General features: G+C 41.5%; 1 protein-coding gene across 1 annotated transcript in view; it reads left to right on the top strand.

Moving 5' to 3' along the window:
- The window catches only part of ACKR2 (atypical chemokine receptor 2), a 52,645-nt gene that overhangs the window by 12,029 nt on the left and 26,105 nt on the right, over positions 1 to 14,511 (top strand). The window contains exons 2-3 of the mRNA XM_086720571.1: positions 3,202 to 3,261; positions 9,349 to 9,541. The gene's annotated coding sequence lies outside the window, so the exon portion shown is untranslated. The remainder of the gene's footprint in view (positions 1 to 3,201; positions 3,262 to 9,348; positions 9,542 to 14,511) is intronic.

Below are 14,511 nucleotides of genomic sequence, written 5' to 3' on the forward strand. Positions count from 1 at the left end.
CACAGAAAAAACTTCCGTGCTCTTCCACCATCTTGGCCCCACCCTGAAAACTTACTTCTCATGGTAACTTCAAAGCATTCTTATTGAAAGGATAAGAGAATTTGGTGGCTACTGAACCCCCCTTAAATGTTGAGCTCTAGGCCGCGTACTGTAGAGACTAGAGCAGAAGAAACACAGTATACTCTGCCTCTGGGGAACTTGCAGGTTAGTTAAGATGACAGTTTATCTACATGAGAAACCGTGATCACAGGATCTGACCAGGTGCCAAGACAAGGGCCTTAGGAGTTTGGGCTTGTCCGCTTTGTCTCTCTCCATGCCTGGGAAAGAGTCCATAGAGAGTTTCAAGGTTGGAAGCCTGATTTCCAGCTGTTAGTCACTGTAGAATCCTCTGGCAGCTGGTTATCTAGCCTCCACTTGGACACTCTCACCCACAGGGAGAAGCCCCAACACTCTCCACTTAGGGTTTGATGATGTTGTTTGCCAACTTTGGGCAGTGAGAGAAAATCAGATTGCTTTTTAGCCTAGATGTATGCATCTTTCAATCTTTGCCTTAAAAGAAACTACAGGCCTGAAAAAAAATGTGTGTAAAGTCAACAAGGAAAGGAAAATAGCTCTAGTCAAAAGGTTGAATTCCAGTGAGATAGGTCAATGGATACTCACATGCTGACGTTAGCTAAGGAATGTCAGATCAAATTCATCCTGAGAGGGTCACTTCTGGGGGGACCAAAATGAATTATTGTATTGCGGACTGTTATCCTTCCAGAGCCCATGTGTATGTGAATGTTCTGGGAAGGTCTGAGGGTATGAGATTTAGAGAGGTGAATTCATTCCATATACCAGTTAGACATTTTATTCTAATTCAGGATAAAGGCTGATAATTTTGGAGCTAATCAGATATTTCTCATCAGGAATGCAGTGTGATAAAGGTTTTCAAGCCAGAATGTAAAACCCTTCTCTAGTAACTTCTCAAAATAGATTTATAATAGGAAATAAAATTATAATATGAAGTACAATACCTGCAATTGTGGTGGTGCCAGTTAAATAAAACAAGGGGATAATACAAGGGCCGGCCCACGGTTTATATAATAGTAGACAAAATGCGTGGTGTCTTTATCACCATCATCATGGTCATGTTGATTTACAGCCACCGAGGGGAGGGGAACACTAAGCCATCTGATGTTGGAGAATTAGAGAAGGGACAGAGCAGGTCTCCTGGTGGGTAACAGATGTGAGCAGGGTGAAAAAGAAGAGATAAGGTCAGCAAAAGGGCCATCAAGGTTGGAATGTGTAAGATATATGATTTGATCAATGCAAAGTACCCAGAAAGTTGCACACCTGGGCTTTGGTAGAGGCAAGGGACAGGAAAACTGCCACCCCTGTGTCCACCTAGGTGTGTCTGGACTCTTACAACTTTCAAACAAGATTAGTTCACTAGAAGCAAATAAATCATCCACATGACTGTGCTCCAGGCAATCACCCCTACTGAATTGATGACTAAGGCAGTCCACCTATGACTTATCAGAAATTCTCTTCCCAAGGAGGTCAGGAGGGAAAATGGGTGTGGTGGACCAGGAATTATGGGCAATTCTAGGTGAGCCAGAGTGAGTCACCTTCCCCAGTTGACTTCTGGCTAATACTGGAGACTAGGTCAAGGGCTTTTGCTTCTGCTGCTCATTCTTTTCACCTTTCCCCCAAATCCTTGCTCTGTCAGCTCTTCGATTTTTCTGATAAGGCTCTGGAGCTGGAGCAGCTCTAATTTTATAGATAGGGCTCCTGAGACCCAGATTGGAGAAGAGATTTGCCCTAATTCCTATAGCACATTGTTTTCAGAGCTGAGAGTGGACCGCCTCTTGACTACCAGCCTCTTGTGCTCTGTCCTCCACCATGCGGCTTTCCTCTTTGAGTCTTTTCCCCATTGTTCCAACTGAGAGGCAAAAAGGACACAAGACATGGCAGAAACTTGAAGAGGTTATCCCTCAACTGTGAAGTGCCCCATGGAACATATAGAGACTAAGGAGGAGTTTGGGAGCAGAGTCTCACCTTTCATGACCCTATCCTCAAGAGAAAAATCCAGTTTCAGGTTACAATTTCTAAAGTGTAAACTCTGAACTAATGAACTCTGTGATGCTTTCATCAATCTCTAATATTTTTCTTGTGGGATTTCTTTTCAAATTTTTGTTTTCAGTATCCCCCCTTTTAAGTAGCTTTTTAAAAAAATTTTTTTTTCAACGTTTATTTATTTTTGGGACAGAGAGAGACAGAGCATGAACAGGGGAGGGGCAGAGAGAGAGGGAGACACAGAATGGGAAACAGGCTCCAGGCTCTGAGCCATCAGCCCAGAGCCTGACGCGGGGCTCAAACTCACGGACCGCGAGATCGTGACCTGGCTGAAGTTGGACGCTTAACCGACTGCGCCACCCAGGCGCCCCTAAGTAGCTTTTTTAAAATAAATTTTTTATTAAGTATAACTAACATACCGTGTTACATTAGTTTCAGATGTACAATATAATGATTCAACAATTCTATACATTTCTCAGTGCTCATCACATTAAGTGTACTGTTAACCCCCCTTCACCTATTTCACCAACCCCCCACCTCCCTCTGGCAACCACCTGTTTGTTCTCTGTATTAAACTTCTAAAAGTTTGTTATCTTACAACAAGATCCATGTTTCTCTCCCCTGATGAATGTCATCTTTCCTGCCTGAATGTCCCAAGGCCTCTCTTCCTCCAGTGAGCACAAAAAAACCTTGGAGGGTCCTTAGGTTGAATCCAGTATCAAAGGGAGTGTGCAATTTCCCTATGTAAAGAATTGGAAGTCCTCGTCTCTCCTGCTGATGAGCACTCCCCTCCTTCCTTTTGCAGTACAGTCCCTATAAGCGAAAACATCTTGCTTTTAAACCTTTTCTGTACCCCCTTCTCCCAAAATTTGGCCTAGTCAATGAAGTATAGAACAACACAGACTCCAAGAGGAGCAGAAGTGTAATGCAGGATGAAGCAAGTGCCTGCTAATGAGACCCCTTAATTTCTTACTTTTGTGTCCTCTTCTGGGCCTGTGGGAGCCTTCCACTCCTGGAGAGGCTGCATCTAAACTCCTACCCTGGGCTTTTCAGAAAGGCTTTGTTGTTTCAGGTAAGCATCATAAACTAAAGCTGGCTGTGTATCTGTTTGACTATGTGTCTGGCCTCTGTTGTACCTTTCAGGTCTCAGACTCCTCAGGCTCCTCAAAATCAAGTGTACCTATTTCTCCTCAGGCTAGATAGGTAAGTGTTCTGTAGATGCTCCTGTCTGGGTCAGGAAGACAACTCCAACTTCCCCCAAATCAGTTACTTTACTTTAATTTTTTTTTTAAGTTTATTTATTTTGAGGGGCGCCTGGGTGGCTCAGTTGGTTGAGTGTCCGACTTTGGCTTAGGTGATGACCTCCCAGTCTGGCAGTTTGAGCCCCGTGTCAGGCTTTGTTCTGACAGCTCAGAGCCTGGAGCCTCTTTCAGATTCTGTGTCTCCCTCTCTTTGCCCCTTCCCCAGCTCACACTCTGTCTCTCTCTCAAAAATAAATAAACATTAAAAAAAAGTTTTATGTATTTTGAGAGATAGAAAGCACGAGTGGAGGAGGGGCAGAGAGAGAGGAGAGAGAGAATCCAAGCTGGCTGTGCACTGCCAGTGCAGAGCCTGATGCAGGGCTTGAACTAATGAACCATGAGATCATGACCTGAACCAAAGTTGGACACTCAATCTACTGAGCCACCCAGGTGCCCCCAAATCCGTTAATTTCAAAGACTTTGGTTCCTTTTATGTATAATTAGGGATTAGTGTACAAGAGATGACCCAAAACTTCCAAGATTGATCCTGGAACCATAATATCTTGAAATGTTTAAGGAAAAAAAAAAAAAAAAAAAAAGGAAACTCTCATCATGACCAGATTGGGTCAGAGATCTGTGAGAAAAGGAGGCTTCAAAAGTAAAAGCCTAAATCCTTAATTGCCACCTAGAAGTTGTAACATCTCATTAAGGATATTTCTAAAAATTCTTTTCTGGAAAGTCTTTTATGTACTTGCACAAAGCCCCTGATAGCAAAAGATCAAGCCCTCCTACGTTTAGAGGAGGTGTGCCAATTATCACTTAATACCTCCTTATTTCAGATCTATCCTTCATTGCTTTGCTTGGGATACTAGAACATTTCTTCCTTACAGCTCAATGTTCAGCTTTATCAGTAGAGAGTGCTGGAAGGCCAATTTCATCTACATAAGCAAGTAGTTTCTTCCTTCTGGCTTCTGCTTACTAGTACCCCAGCTGTGGGGGAGTCCTGCTTGCCAGCCAATGCCCACAGTTTCCTGCCTCAGCTACTGTGTACCAGCTCTGGCTAGGGCGATCTAGTGTACTACTGTGTCATCTGATGACTTGTGGCTGCAGTCACACCCTCTCCAGTGAGGTCAGTGTCCCAGCCTTAGGGAGAGGCTCCACCCGCCCCTGCCTCCCCACCCACCCCCCCCCCCCCCCCCCCCCCCCCCGCCCCCGTCTAAGTAGGTTCTTTTGGTTACCCTCCCTCTGCCTTAGGGTATTCTTTAGAGTTCTCTTTTATTCCCTCATAGTAGTTAGCTCCCTTTAAGTAGTTAATAATTCTTTATATTAAACTGTCCCTGCTCAAAATACTGTGATTGCTATCTCCTGAATGTCCTTTCATTGGCCTTGATGCTGAAAATGCAATTACTGGTAAATGACGGTACCCTAGTAGGTCAAGGTTTTGATAAATTCAAAATCCATTGAACATGTGACAATACATCGGTCCTAATATTACTAGAAACTATACAAAATGAGTCAGAATGAGTTTTATTCAGCTGGAAGTCATATCTATGAATTTTATATTTAGAATTGTTATTAAATCATTGTATGGTTTAATGGTAGTGAAATGAACTCTAAAAAAATTTTGGAGACTGAGATTTCTGGAATAAGAGAGTGATTCTCCCTTTTCCTTGAGTAGCATTAGCACCCAGAATAGCAGAAAGTCTCCATCTTTTAAGATGTTAGATATCCAGTTCTGTCAAATTGGAAAAAAAAAAAAAAAAACCCTCCCCAATCTGTCCATCAGATTAAGAAATTCCATTGCCACACACATAACATGTATGACTGACTCTAGACCAGTGCTGTGCAGTAGAAATAGATGGTAGGCTTCAAATGTAATTTAAAATTTTCTATGGTCACATTAAAGAAAAGAGAGAAACAGGTAAAATTAATTTTAACAATATATTTAATTTAGGGGCGCCTGGGTGGCTCAGTCAGTTGGGTGGCTGACTTTAGCTCAGGTCATGATCTCACGGCTCGTGAGTTTGAGCCCCGCATTGGGCTCTGTGCTGACAGCTCAGAGCCTGGAGCCTGCTTCAGATTCTGTGTCTCCCTGTCTCTCTGCCTGTTTCCTGCTCATACTCTGTGTCTCTGTGTCTTTCAAAAATAAATAAACATAAAAAAATTTTTTAAAACTTAAAAAACCCAATATATTTAATGTAATCCAACGTAGTGAAAATATTATCAAGATAATAATCATTATTAAATTATTAATTAACATTAAATTGTTGATATTTACATTCTTTTATATGTACCAAGTATTTGAAACCTGGTATGTGCTTTATGCTGTAAAACTTCTCCGTGTAGACTAGTCACATTTCAATGTTTATTTTTGAGAGAGAGAGAGAGAGAGGGAGGGAGGGAGGGAGGGAGCATGAGCGGGGAGGGGCAGAGAGAGAGGGAGACACTGAATCTGAAACAGGCTCCAGAGTCTGAGCCGTCTGCACAGAGCTGGACACTGGGCTTGAACTTGTGAACCACGAGATTATGACCTGAGCTGAAGTCGAATGCTTAATTGGCTAAGCCACTGAGGCACCCTAGACTAGTCACCTTTCAAATGCTCAGTAGCCACATATGGCTAGTGGCCACTCTGTTGGACAGTGCAGCTCTTGAATATGGGTTGACCACCATGTGAGGTCACGGGAGCGACTTTAAGTTGTGACTTTTTGGGACACAGTTTAAGAAAAAAGGAACTGCATAAAAAATATTGGACTTTATTCTATAGCTTTATTGAACCTATTAATATTGTATTTTAAACCATTTTTTGTGTTAGATACAAATAAATGTAGTAGTGATGATGTGTATTACTTTAGGAATCAAGAATTTCAGTATAAAAGAAAAGGAATTGCAATTACAGAATTAAGAATCTAGGTTGGGAACACTGTTGGGCATTACTGTGGAGTTTGTTACTCCTGTTAATCCTGTTGATCTGAACCCACTTATTGGTAGCATGAAGATTACAGAAACTGTTAAAAATAGCAGTTTGGAGACATTTTCTGTCTCAAAGCATAATTAGTAGAATGAAACTGTAAGTTCTTGACTTGACCTTGAGTCAGGGGAAGCCATGTGAAATATCCAAAATCCAGTTGGATCTAATTTTAAAGATCCTTAGGAGTTACATTGTATGAATATGACAGAACACAATTTCATCAGGTCTTTGTGTCTTAAAATTAAATTCAAAAGACATTACTGTGGAACCTCAAGTTTAAGGGTCTCTAGATACATCTACATATCTTTACTTTTTAATGGAAAGATATTTACATATCTTAACATATGTACGTTTATATATCTTAAGATTTCAAAACTCAATCAAGGGGCGCCTGGGTGGCTCAGTCGGTTAAACGTCCGACTTTGGCTCAGGTCATGATCTCATGGTTGGTAGGTTCGAGCCTTGCATCAGGCTCTGTGCTGACAGCTCAGAGCCTGGAGCCTGCTTCAGATTCTGTGTTTCCCTCTTGCCCTGCCCCTAACCTAACTCATGCTCTGTTTCAAAAATAAATACATTAAAAAGAAAAAAACTCAAGTAATCAACTTGACTAGGAGTTACAGACTTCTTAGGGAGAAAAACTTGAGCAGGGGAAGTGGGCTAGGTGATCACCTCTCTATTTATATATTTAGGTATATATTTTCTTTTTTTTTCCTGGAGTATTTTAAAGCAAATCCCAGATATCATATCTTTTCACCCAGTTATTACCCCATGACATTATGAAGTCATTAACATAATCATATATAGAGTTTAGGGTTGCTGATGGGGTCTCAAATAAGATTTTTAACCTTGCAGCCCAAGTATCTGCTAATAAATAGCTTCAGTTCACTGGTATGCTAATTGCTTTCTTTAGGTGGGTAAGCATCTTCTTTTTTTTTTTTTTTTTTTTCAACGTTTATTTATTTTTGGGACAGAGAGAGAGCATGAACGGGCGAGGGGCAGAGAGAGAGGGAGACACAGAATCGGAAACAGGCTCCAGGCTCCGAGCCATCAGCCCAGAGCCCGACGCGGGGCTCGAACTCACGGACCACAAGATCGTGACCTGGCTGAAGTCGGACGCTTAACCAACTGCTCCACCCAGGCGCCCCGGGTAAGCATCTTCTAACCTTAGAATAAATCATAGAAATATAAAAGAGAAGATACCATTAGTATTAATATTTTTTTGTGTTAAGAAAGTGGCTTTGGGGCACCTGGGTGGTTCAGTTGGTTGAGGGTCTGACTTCGGCACAGGTCATGATCTCAAGGTTCATATGTTCAAACCTGGGCATCAGGCTCTGAGCTGGCAGTGCAGAGCCTACTTAGGATTCTCTCCCTCTCCTCTCTCTCTCTGCCCTTCCCCCACTTCTGTGTGTACTCTCTCTCTTTCTCAAAAACAAATAAATAAAACTTTTTTAAAAAGCTGCTTTGCATATTTGATGGGTTTTTTTTTTTTTTTTAATGTTTTTATTTAGGGGCACCTGCTTGGCTCAGTGGCCAAGCGTCCAACTTCGGCTCAGGTCATGATCTCACAGTTCATGGGTTCAAGCCCTGCATCAGGCTCTGCGCTGACAGCTCAGAACCTGGAGCCTGCTTCAGATTCTGTGTCTCCCTCTCTCTGCCTCTCCCCCACTCACACTCTATCTTTCAAAAAACTAAATAAGCATTAAAACAAAAGAAAAAAAGTTTTTATTTATTTTGAGAGAAGCAGAGAAAGAGAGAACAGGGGAAGGGCAGAGAGAGAGGGAGAAAGAAAAATCCCAAGCAGACTGTGTACTGTCAGCACAGAGCCTGATGCAGGGCTTGATCACACGAACCGCGAGATCATGACCTGAGCCGAAATCAAGAGGCAGACGCTTCACCGACTGAGCCACCCAGGTACCCCTGCATATTTGATGTTTTATAGATCTGTCACAGGAGGATGGTTTTGGACTGGTAGCTTTGTAACTAATTTGGAATGTTTGAGCAATACAGATTTTTTATTTTAAGATGAAACCTTATTAAATTATTCTTAATATTTTGAAATATCTAAGATACCTTTGGATTCCTAATATTTATACACCTAGGGTATTGGATTTACGAGTATGAATTTCTACCCAGAAAGTTTTGCTTATTATAAGTTAAAGCACTTGAAGTATGTAAAGGGAAATGCTGGAGATGAAGCAGTCCACTATGTGAATACATTTATAAGCACGCTCTTCCAATCCCTAGCCCCTTGTCACTTTCCAATGTAAGAATGACCACAGAGCCTACAAAATAGGGCTGCAATATAGAAAAGCTGCTCAGACACTAACAGGTTGCTAGCCTGTCCTATGTATTTATAGCTTCCACCAAGATGGGCGACTTACGGACTTATGGTCTCTAGGTCTCTCCCTGCTCATCAGAGCCAGCCAGCATCTTAACACACAATTGAATGAAGGAGCATGATAGAATGAAAAATGCTAGGTATGCACCTGGGTTTTGCCATATATTGATTTTTCATTGTGTGCACTGCCTTTCTTCTGCCACTGTAATGTGGGAAAGCACCCTAGAAGAGATGGTCCCAGCATTAGGAGCATCCACAGGGCCAGAGCTGTTATGCCTATTCTTTGGGTAGCCTTGAGGCGACCCCTACTGGAAGGCAGATGCTACCACAGTCAGAAGAACTCCGAAAATGCATTCCTTCCTGGAAAAAGATAGACTCCTATCTAAACTCAGCCTGATGTCTCATTTTATGGGACAAGTTGTCCAACATGTGCCTAAATTACAAACCACACATCCCTTCCAACCTCCAAATCACTGGTGAGACAGAAGCAAAACTATGGCACTAAGCAAAACTGTATAAAACTTTTCAGCAAGCAGGCTTTATGTGGCCTGAGGCTCTACTAAGGATCAAGATGAACTCTAATGCTGCAGTTCTACAATCCACCAGATTTTGGGACTCAGTCTATGTCAATATTATTATCTATCTGGTATTCCAATAGTGTCACTCCAACCTTGAGAGCTTTCTTTCTTGTCTGTTGCCTCCTTATTGTCAAGTACTCACTTATATCCTGGGTTCCTTTGCAGCCCAGGTCACCCTGGACATCATACAGCACGTATGTTCTAGCAGGATATGAAAAGGAATTTTAAGAAAGAACCCAGATGGCAGTAGTCTTATGACATTCTCTTGACCATCCCCATGACTCTATGGGGCTCTAGACCATCCTTGAGGCTACAAAAGTGACAAGCCACAGCTACATCAAAATTTGTAGCAAATAAGGTAAGTCTGGATACAATTCATGGCAAATTTATCCTGGGGGGGGGGAGGAATTACTGTGTGGCATTCAAGATGGACTAAGTGAAGACCACAAAGAAATTTTGTAGGGTGTATGGAGATACCAGATAAATAACCTCAGGTCTAGTGTATGAAATGGGAGACTGGGCTAAACCAGGATTCTTAAGTCCTCACCTTGCTTACCACCATAGTTTACTGCTGCATATCAGGAAGGTCCATCTTCCCTGCCCTTTTCCACCATAGCTCTCTCCTTCAGATGTCTTTGGCAGCGGTAATTCATGGCCACTGAGTAGTTGGTACACAACAGACTTTAACGTTGTCTGTAAAGTTCTTGGCTGCATATTCCACCTTTGGGATGCAATGTGCTAGATACTATAAAAATTCTGCCATCTAAAGGTTACCTAAGACATGGATCCTCCCTGACATTGTGTGTGTGTGTGTGTGTGTGAGCTGCTTTGGAATATAAAGAACTCATCTTTAGGGACATTTGGTTTTATATCCTTTTTCTAGCTCTAATCCTTGGAACTGGGATTTTTGAACTAGAGAGACCCATTGTAAAACCTGTGGGGATTCTAGAAAAAGGCCTAATGCAACTAGGGATGCCACTGGGGCTCTACAAACCAAGGAGTTGTCTCTTACCTCTGTCAAGGAAGAATAAAATAGCTCAGGAATTTTAACTGTGATTCAAGGAAGATAGAAAAATATAACCTTACAATTGAAGAAGTATTCCAATTTCTTTACAAGAGAGGAACAGTGCATTAATTGGTTTGGGTAGATCCTGGACATTGGTGGACAATTACTAAAAGTTATTAATTACTGGGGGTACCTGGGTGGCTTAGTTGGTTGAACATCTGACTCTTGATTTCAGCTTAGGTCATGATCTCACAGTTCGTGAGATTGAGCCCCATGTGGGAGACTCTGCTGGCAGCATGGAGACTGCTTGGGATTCTCTCTCTCTGCCTCTCCCTTGTTCTCTCTCTCTCTCTAAATAAATAAACAAACAAACTCTTCTCTCCACTTTTGGGTGGTGGGGGGGAGGCACAGAGAGAGAGGGGAGAGACAACTCCAAGCAGGCTCCGTGTGCCATCAGTGTGAAGCCCAAGATCATGACCTGAGCCGAAATCAAGAGCCAGACGCTCAACCGACTGAGCCACCCAGGCACCCCTAGTCTGACTCCATTTTTGATGTTTGACCGCTGACAGCCCTCAAGCCCCTTCATTCCCTTTTTCCGTCCTGCCGCACACCTGGACATGCTGCTAAGAAAACCCAGGTTTCCTTGGTGTGGATGGGAATCCAAGCCACACAAACCCCAGCCTGTGGAAGAGGGAGTCCTCATTTTGGACCTCCTCCACCTCCAGTCACTATAAAAACCCAAGCCACTTGCCCCTTCTGCTCCAGCCAAACAGACTGGCTTGAGTGTTGGCCATGCTTGCCCCCGAAAGCCTCACTATGTGAGAATGAATCTTTCAGACCCTCTTGGTGAGTGTATTGCATCACCATCTCCAGCTCCGAGCCAATTTTGGATGGGTGGATACCACCCTCCACGGAGCAACCACAAAGCAAACCCGAAAGTAGAAACTATTCAAATGCCCAGCCACCAGCTAAATGGACAGATAAATTATTGCATAGTCACCCGAACTTACAGGGCAGTAAGAATAAATGAACCTCTATTTCCTGTAATCTCACAATGTTTAATAAAAGGAACCAACGCAAAAGAATATATTATTTTATTATTATTTTTTAAAATTTGAGTGTAGTTGACATAATGTTTCACTATTTTCATGTGTATAACATAGTGATTCATAGTGATTCCATACATTATGCTATGCTCACCACAAGTATAGCTACCATCTGTCACCATACAATGTTATTACAATATCATTGACTGTATTCTCTATGCTGTACCTCTTACTCCTGTGACTTATTCAGTCCATAACCGGAAACATGTATCTCCCCATCCTCCTCACCCATTTTGCCCATCTCCCACCCCCCTTCTTTCCGGCAACCATCAGTTCTCTGTATTTATAGGTCTAATTCTGCTTTTTGTTTATGTATTATTTGTTTTGTTTTCTAGATTCCACATATGAGTGAAATCATATGATATTTGTCTTTCTCAGTCTGTCTGCTTTCACTTAGCATAATACGTTAGGTCCATCCATGTTGTCACAAATGGCAAGATCTCATCCTCTTTTATGGCTACGTAATATTTCATTGTGTGTGTATACATACATAAACATGGGTATATGTACATACATACATGCACACACACACCACATTTTCCTTTCCAGTCATCTATCAGTAGACACTTAGGGTGCTTCCATATTTTGGCTATGGTAAATAATGCTGCAGTAAACATAGTGCATAGTAGTGCACGTGTCTTTTCAAATTACTGTTTTCATTTTCTTTGAGTAAATACCCAGTAGTGGAATTATTGGATCATGTGGTATTTCTATTTTTAGTTTTTTTGAAGAATCTCCATACTGCTTTTTCACAGTAGCTGCACCAATTTACATTCCCATCAACAGTGCATGAGGGGTCCTTTTTCTCCACATCCTTATAACACTTGTTATTTCTTGTCTTTTTTATGTTAGCCATTCTGACAGGTGTGGAGTGATACCTCTTTGTGGTTTTGATTTGCATTTCCCTGATGTTGAGTGATATTGAGCATCTTGTCAAGTGTCTGTTGCCTGTCTGGATGTCTTCTTTGGAAAAATATCTATTCAAGTCTTCTACCTGTTTTTTTAACTGGGTTGTTTGTTTTGGTGTTAAGTTGTATACTTTTTTTTAAAATATATATTTTAGATATTAACCCTTTATCAGATATATCATCTGCAAATATCTTATGCCATTCAGTAGGTTGCCTTTTTGTTTTGTTGATGGTTTCCTTTGCTGTGCAAAGTGTTTTATTTTGATGTACTCCCAATAGTTTATTTTTGTTTTTGTTTCCCTTGCCTCAGTAGGCATATCTAGAAAAATGTGTCTATTGATAGCCAATGTCAGAGAAATTACTGCCTATGTTCTCTTCTAGGATTTTTATGGTCTCAGGTCTCACATTTAGGTCTTTACTCCATTTTGAGTTTATTTTTGTGACTAGTGTTAGAAAGTGGTCCAGCTTCATTCTTTTGCATGTAGCTGGCCAGTTTTCCCAACACCATTTATTGAAGAGACTGTCTTTTCCCCATTGTATATTCTTGCCTCCTTTCTCATAGATTAATTAGCCATCTAATTGTGGGTTTATTTCTGGACTCTCTATTCTGTTCTATTTATCTATGTGTCTTTTTTTGTACCAGTGCCAGACTGATTTGATTACTGTAGCTTTGTAGTATATCTTGAAATCTGGAATCATGATACCTTCAGCTTTGTTCTGCTTTCTCAAGATTGCTTTGGCTATTCGGGATCTTTTGTGGTTCCATACAAATTTTAGTATTATTTGTTCTAGTTTCTGTGAAAAATGCTATTGGTATTTTGATAGGGAATCATATTAAATCTGTAGATTGCTTTGTGCAGTATGGACTTTTTAACAATATTAATTCTTCCAATCATGAGCATGGAATATCCTTCCATTTGTGTCATCTTCATTTTCTAATATATTCTTTATGACTGCATTTAAATAAGGGTAAGAGCAGGCAAAGTTAACCTATGTTAAAAGTCAGGATGGTCACCACCATTCTTAGAGTAGTAAGTTACTGGAAAGGAGCACAAAGTGGGTGCTTTTTTGAATGTCAGGCTCAATTTGGAAAAAAAATAAAAGCGGAGCAGGATGAGGGAATGTTCTCAGCTCTGAGGGACGAGGTCTGGCTTGGCCCTTTGGGCTGAAGGATTAAGAATGTGAACTGGCTCCATCCAGTGGCCAAATGTGGATATGCATGTCAATGCTTAAAAGCAGGACATGACAGGCCTCTCTTGGACGCCTCATAGTGTCAGTCAATTTTGGGAGTGGGGTGAAGATTCTGGGCTCATAAATGGGATAGAGTATGTCAGTAGGACCTGAAATCAGTATTTCTGTCCTGCTACAGAAATCTGGGCTCAGCCAGGCTGAGGGGGGACAAATGACTTCCCTGAAGGGAAAGTTAGGAAGCCCAGGGAAAGGTGGACCCTACCCCAGCCCTCCTATCTCCATCCAGGCTTTATCTGCCCTATGAGGCAGTCTGGGCTGGGTTTGGACTTCAGCTTTACTCAGGTATATGCTAATCTAGTGATGCCCATTCTAGAAGTGAGGGAACTGAGGCCCAGGTAGTTTGGCTTATGTAAATAGCAGAATTAAGATTTCAACTCAGGTCTGTCTAGCTCCAAACCCAGCCCTAAGCCGTGATTCTCTATGTAGTGTCTTAACCTCTTCTGTTCCATGGCTCCCTCTGGAAGTCTGTGAAGCCTATGGACCCATCTCAGAATACTGTTTTAAAAATCATAAAATAAAATACATAAGGGGGAATGGGGGAGGGAAAAAATACATAAGATTAGCGATCCTATTGAAATTGCCAAGAACTGATGATCTTATTAAAACACATATACCACAATATTTTTTCAATTGTGGCATAGCATGTGCTATCTATGTGTTTCTTTATTGATGTCTTAAATACAAAGTGGGTCTGAAAACAATTTTCAGAAAGTGATGAGTGTAAATATTTTGAAATGTCTGCTACACTGGTGATGTGAATAAAACTATCAGTGACTTCACTGGTGACAAGTCATGTATCACATTCTGTTTGAAGGAAATGTTGAATTTCCATCAGAGGTCAGTGAAAATAAGGATATAATCGTGTTCTTATCTAAGTACCTGGATCTCCTGCATACTAGGCTGGGTCCATTGGGGATCCCAATGGGATCCCTTTCTGGGAACAGGGACAGCTTGAGCTATGCAGAGCCTAGATTGTTTTCTTGTGAAAGGAGCAGACCAGGGAGGACCACTGGCTGAATGATATAAGGTAGAACACAGAAGGCATGTTTTATTTTCA

Source organism: Puma concolor, chromosome C2 (assembly GCF_028749965.1).
Source record: "Puma concolor isolate L17-30 chromosome C2, mPumCon1.1.hap2, whole genome shotgun sequence".
Classification (NCBI taxonomy): Eukaryota; Metazoa; Chordata; class Mammalia; order Carnivora; family Felidae; genus Puma; species Puma concolor.